The sequence below is a fragment of the Camellia sinensis genome, chromosome 1, assembly GCF_055761805.1.
Source record: "Camellia sinensis isolate YWXY chromosome 1, ASM5576180v1, whole genome shotgun sequence".
In the NCBI taxonomy this organism is placed as follows: domain Eukaryota; kingdom Viridiplantae; phylum Streptophyta; class Magnoliopsida; order Ericales; family Theaceae; genus Camellia; species Camellia sinensis.
This window is the reverse complement of record NC_138961.1, coordinates 171,342,761-171,348,917: the sequence shown is the minus strand read 5'-3', so window position 1 is coordinate 171,348,917 and position 6,157 is coordinate 171,342,761. Positions and strand designations below refer to the sequence as shown.

The window sequence follows — 6,157 nt, the reverse complement described above, 5'->3', positions numbered from 1 at the left end:
CGAATCAAAAACGCGTGTTTTCCATTAGTGGCTTCGCTCGAGCAAAACAACATGCGCTTGAGCGTAAAATCATCTCTTTTAGGTTTTTATACGGACGCAGCCTTCGCTCGAGCGAGCAAGAGCGGACATGCAACTTTGAATGCAATTTTGCATTTTGCTTCGGGGGCGTTGCCCCTCGACCCCGCCTGGGCGCTGCCCCGGACCCGCCAAGGGGCGCTGCCCCCTCGACCCCCGAGAGCTGACCGGGCAGCTCGATCCCCGTCATAATCAGCGAAGTGGCAATCTTGAAAGCATTAACATCACAAACTTCTCTGCAAGGCACAATTCGGGTTGGATTCGCATCTAAACACTCATAGCCTTATTGAATTAAAAAGTGCAAAAATAAGTACAATTGAAAGGAGTTTTGTCAAACGGGATTGCTAAGAATAAAAACCTAACAAGAATAAATTACAATAAGTCTATATAGTTTAAGTGCGTTCCCACTTAGTTTAGTCTTTTAATTTGAATTCTATATTTTTAATTTGTTATAATGTAGTCCTTCCGTTACATTATTTTCTTGTCCACTTCTTTTACCATTGTTGAGCTGCAGGGAGTTGCTGTATTTACATAATTTAAGGCATTAGCATCTTATGAATTACTAATTGCAGACTTGAAGTTATCAACATTACCATTTTCTTGAGAAACTGTAGCCAATCCCTTGTTTGGATTTGCTTCCAGAAGCACTATAGGATCTTGAATAGGATCACCATCTTCAGTGATTACTGGTGCAGTAATAAACCTACCACTTCCAACAATGGGACACAATTGGTGGCACTCTTCTTTCAACACAGCATATTGTGCCCTGAAGGCATTCAAGAAAGAGAGAATTACTGGATAATCTCCAAGTATTACAAGGTAGACTTTGGTCTATAAGAGGGCATGAGGTCTTTGGACAATTTATAGGATAAAAATATTTTAGGTAAAAGCAAAGATTAGGTTACGCGAATCATAATACTCAGTAACAAAACCAATTTGACAAAGACAAAATATTGTTTTAAATCCTTAATTGAATAAAATCCACATTTTTTCGACCTTATTAGTTGATTTATATTTAGCAACTACGTGCAAGATATATTCATTCAAACAAAGCCAGGAGAGGGAAACAACCAAGCACTCCTAGCACCAAAAGCAGAGGCTAACAACTGCCAGGTTGTCAAGGACACATCTGAAATCAGCAAATGTGATACCAAGCTCACTGCATCGAATTAGGTCCCCAGTTTAGTCTATGGCCATTCATTATGCCAACTCTAATGTGGAACCTACATTATTTCATCATAGCTTCAAATTCTACAACCTGTTGCTCCATCTACAGGTTGGAGATATGTACGTGGAGATGAGCAATGCAAGTCGAGGTAGAGCAGGCCAGCCCTTTTTACACACTGGCTTACCTATATAATCTTCTAACATTATTGCATGGACACAGTTTTATCGCAAAGAAATTTTAAGTACGATATGTGAAACAATTGCAAAGGTAATCAGATTATTATTATGTCATTATTGAATGCAAGGTACAAGTTAAATAAGCACATAAGAAACTCTAAAATCTTAATTGCATATGCCAAGACTAAACTACCATTAAGTACTAATCTAAATAACATAAGAATAATCCAGCATATTTCAGAATATGCACTCATCAGATTGAGATGGACCACATCTCCACATTCGAGGAGCTGCAAAAATAGAAAGCAGATTCAACTTAAGGTTGGTAAATGTCGAGGAAAATTCCACCTTGTTCAAAGTATTAAAATAAATAAATAAAAAAACACCAAATTCAAAAAGAAAAAATGAAGAATTCAAGAGACATGCTAAAATCAATATTTAAAAGTTTCAAAGATGCAATGGAACTGCAAGCAGGTTGTAATGACTCCACCTCAGGGTTTAACAATGCAAGCTCCCTAATTCGTCCAGCAATGGTGGGGTAATCAAACTGAATTGCAGTAGTGAATACTGCATAAAGGTTCATAGTCAGAAAAAGAATATGGAATCATTAAAAGCAACTATCACTAAGGAATTGAATGATCAGATAATGAGAAGCATAAAGGATTTAGGAAGTCATGACTAACCTTCTTTGTCAGGTCAAAACTTAATGTGTGTCCCTTGACGATCTTTTGATTCATCTGGAAGCTCATGACATATTAAAGTTGTTACAGGCTTTCCACGGGAATATTTTTGTTGGTATTCCTTCCCATCACGCCAAACAATAACTTCTAATGCCTGTGAACCAAGACATGACAAAAATAAATGACTCGGTCCTGATAAATAGAAACCGTTGATGCCAACAAACTTGAAATCCCTGATATAACTAAGACATAATAAGTTGGGAAAGTTTAATTATAAAAATTTTAGTTTTTAAAAATAAATAATAATAATAATAATAATAATAATAATAATAATAATAATAATAATAATAATAATAATAATAATAATAATAATAATAATAATAATAAATAAAAAACAAAAAGAAGAAGAAGAAGAAAAGAAGTTGTGGAATGTTCATTAGCAGGTAAAATGTAGAGTGCCTAATACAGTTTGACAGCAAAGGGACATAAGCAGCATGTTTAACGGCCAAATCAAGGCAAAGTAGTTGAACTCTGATGAAGAGAGTTAAAGCAAAAACATTTGGAGCTTCTTGTGCTATCCTAAAACACAGTTGTCAAAATTGGGAATCCTAGTACGATCCAACAAGAAGGAATAGGAAGTCCAATAATTTTTTCATCAAGTGCCTAGCCAGGTTCACTTGCTAGCTGCCCCTGCCACCCACTTGGTGGGCAAATTGCTCATTATTCATAGTCATTGCTGGAAATTGAGAAAATGAGAACTGAATGAAAATAAAAATGATGAAAAGGATATCAAACAGGCCATTAGACACCTATATATTTAAATAATATCATAGTGTGAAAATGCAATCAGCATTAGTAATCCCTTCCATCAATATTCTAAATGTAGGCATGTAGCACAGAATATAAGTACAAAGGTTCATTTCAGTGTTAATCAAAAACCCATACTGTAATGTTAAAACCCTATAAAGTTTTTCCACAGGTGTACTATCTGCACTAGAAAGGACAGGTAAGTGACATCAAAATTGGAACATTAAAGCCTAAATCATATTTCACTGCCAAGAGGAACTCAAATGCTCTCCTCCAACATTTAAAAGAATAAACGAAACTGATAGATACATACATCTGAATCAACTTAAATGCAATGGCCAATAAAGGTATAAGAAATGAAAGTAAACATCTCAGATAACGCATTCACAACGGACAAACCCATACTGTAATGTTAAAACCCAAAGAGCTAGGGTTGTGTAATCTGATATATTTATTTATTTATAAATATATTTTTTGGGGCTTTCATATTTCAATTGTATAAGAAAAAGGGGTTTTCTTCAATCCATGTCAATCAAATTAATTACAGGAGGCAAAAACTACAGGTTTAGCAAATTCAAGGTGAGGAAACTCTTGAGAGGTAAAGATCTGAAAAGTTAAAAATTATAGTTAGGGTTTGAAATTGGGGGAACGAGAGCGAGAGAGAGAGAGAGAGAGAAAGAGAGAGCGTGTTTACCTGATGAAAGAGGTCTGAAATCGAGAGGATTAGCAATGGTAGAGTGTAGGCGGCTACACGCACTGCTACCGAACTTCCTTCATCTCTCCACCGAACCCCACTGCTGCTCCAACGCTGCTCCTGTTTCGTTTCGTGTTAGTCACCTTCTTCGTGTTTGCTCTCTGCCTTGGTGAGTTCGCCGCCAACCTCACGGTGGGGAAATAGGTCGACGCCACCACGACGTGAGACATTTTTGGTGGTGGTGGTTTTGAATGGTGGTCTAGGGTTTGTGCTTGTGTGAATAATAGAGAGAAACAGAAACAGATGGAGAGAGTGAGAGTGAGAGAAACAGGGATACATTGTGGGCATATTTTGATATATTTGTTTGTTTGTTTGAGAGAAACAGATGAGAGAGGAGAAAATGAAAATGTGTTTCTGATTTCTCACCCCACGTTTCAAATTTTCCTCATAAATTTTTGGCAACCAAAATATCAAATTAGTCGCAGAAAAAGTACCCTTCGCCGACAATTTTTTTTAGTTGCCAAATCTCAATCAACGGCGACTAAAATATTAGTCGCTAAAAGTACTAATTTGGCGACTAATTTTTTTTGGTTGCTGAAAATAAGTTTTTGGCAACCAAATTTTTGGTCGCCAAAAAATATGTGACCTTCCGCGACCAAATTTGTAGTTGGTCGGCAAAAGCATACCACTTTCTGCGACTAACTCATTTTTTGGTCGCCAAAATATAACCTTCTGCGACCAATAATATTTGGTCGCCGAAAATAATGATCATTCGCGACTAATTAATATTTGGTCGCCAAATGTCATTTTTTTGCGACCAAAAGTTTTTTGGTCGGCAAAAGTGGTCGGCAATTGTGTAATTTCTTGTAGTGAATCTCGAGTATCAAAGTAAAATTTCACTCAAGCTAAAGGATCCACAATATATTTTATCATTTTATTTATTTATTTATTTTAGAGTTACAAAAGAAAACTTGATGACTTGGTTCGTTCAGACTTCAATGCTTAAACAAACTGAAGCATGGATGCTGGGATTGTGTTATTGGATTTTTTTTGGTATATAATTAAATGTCTAATTAATATGATCTTCATAATATTTACAAATTATTTCCTACCAATTCAAAATTTCCTATATAGTTGCAACTTGTATGTCTAATCTAGTATAATTTTTATAATATTTACAAATTATTTCTTATCAATTTTGAAAAAAATAAATAAATAACAAGAAGTATTATCAATACAGAACAATACAACCTAATTCGTCGAGAAGAAACACACTGGTCCTCATATAGGGGTTAATTACATTTAGCATTCTTGCATTTTTATCGTAATTTTATTTTTAGTCTTTTCATTTTCAATTATAATAGTTAATCTTTTACACTTCAAGTCAAGTTATAATATTACCATTCCGTTAATCAACTGTTAATAAGGGTAATGAAATTTGTCATTTGAGCTCAACTTAACATTTTTTTTTTTTTTTGGGCCTCATTAACATTTGTGTAATTTCATTAAAATTTCACTTAAATTCTTACACTTTCACTAAAATTTCATTTTATTTCTCACTTTTAATTTTCATTAATCTCATTGCCGATAAATAGCCAGAAAAATAAAATTATAACTTGACTTATATTATGAAAGATTAACTGTCACAGTTAAAAGTGTAAGTATGAATGTGAAATTATAGTAATCTTTCACTTTCATTGGAAGGAGTTAAGCGTGAACGGAGTGAGATAACACATCTCCGATGACGTATACATTGGCCACATCACCAGCAGTCACATGACTTGGATTCCACGAGCATATTTCACTCATTAATGTAATATTTTTACATACACTGCACACTATACACATGATCTCAACTTATTTAGGAGGATATATATTATCAAATAAAGAGAAATGTTAAATTTGGTATAACATCATCCCAGTCATGCATTAAAATTATTAAACCTCAAACTGATTTTGGAGCTGGTCAGTACAAGTACATGACTTTCCCAAATAATTTTCACACAGAGGGAGAGAGAGATCACGGGTATATGATTTAAATTGAGTCCATGAGTTTTCCCATACATGAGCTTCCCGTGTGTGTGTCTCCTTTTTTAGTTTAAAGAAGCATTCATAATTTCATGTATAAATTATCCACTGGCATCATCACTTGTGATAAGTTAGTTATTTTGCATATATTCTATTTTCTGAAAAATATATACTGCAAGAAGAAGAAGAAGAAGAAAAATGTCTGTTGAAGCACTAGCAATGGCCGGCGTAGACTGCATGGAATGTGAGATAGAATTTGAAACATGGGAACACCCACCTCCTCCATATCTTCTTCTGGCTGAGGAAAATCCAAGGAATAAGGTTGAGGAGGATGTGAAAAAGGGTGGTGCTGAGAATAATAAGAAGTTGGTACTCGTCAGTAGTGATCAGCTGCTCAAAACAAAAATTCAAGAATGGGCTAAGGCAGTTGCTTCATTGAAGACAACAGTTCAATTTGAGATGACAAATGTATTTAGCTAATATCATGATGTATCACACTTCTCTTCTGAAATTATATATATGTTTCTTC

At 34.9% G+C, this 6,157-nt stretch overlaps 1 long non-coding RNA gene across 1 annotated transcript; it reads right to left on the bottom strand.

Moving 5' to 3' along the window:
* Window positions 1–547: 547 nt before the first annotated feature.
* Window positions 548–3,838, bottom strand: LOC145790286 (uncharacterized). Its single transcript, XR_014328974.1, has 4 exons — window positions 3,601–3,838; window positions 2,103–2,253; window positions 669–1,986; window positions 548–596 (listed from the first exon to the last, which is right to left on the bottom strand). It is a non-coding gene; the product is annotated as an uncharacterized LOC145790286 (long non-coding RNA).
* Window positions 3,839–6,157: the final 2,319 nt, after the last annotated feature.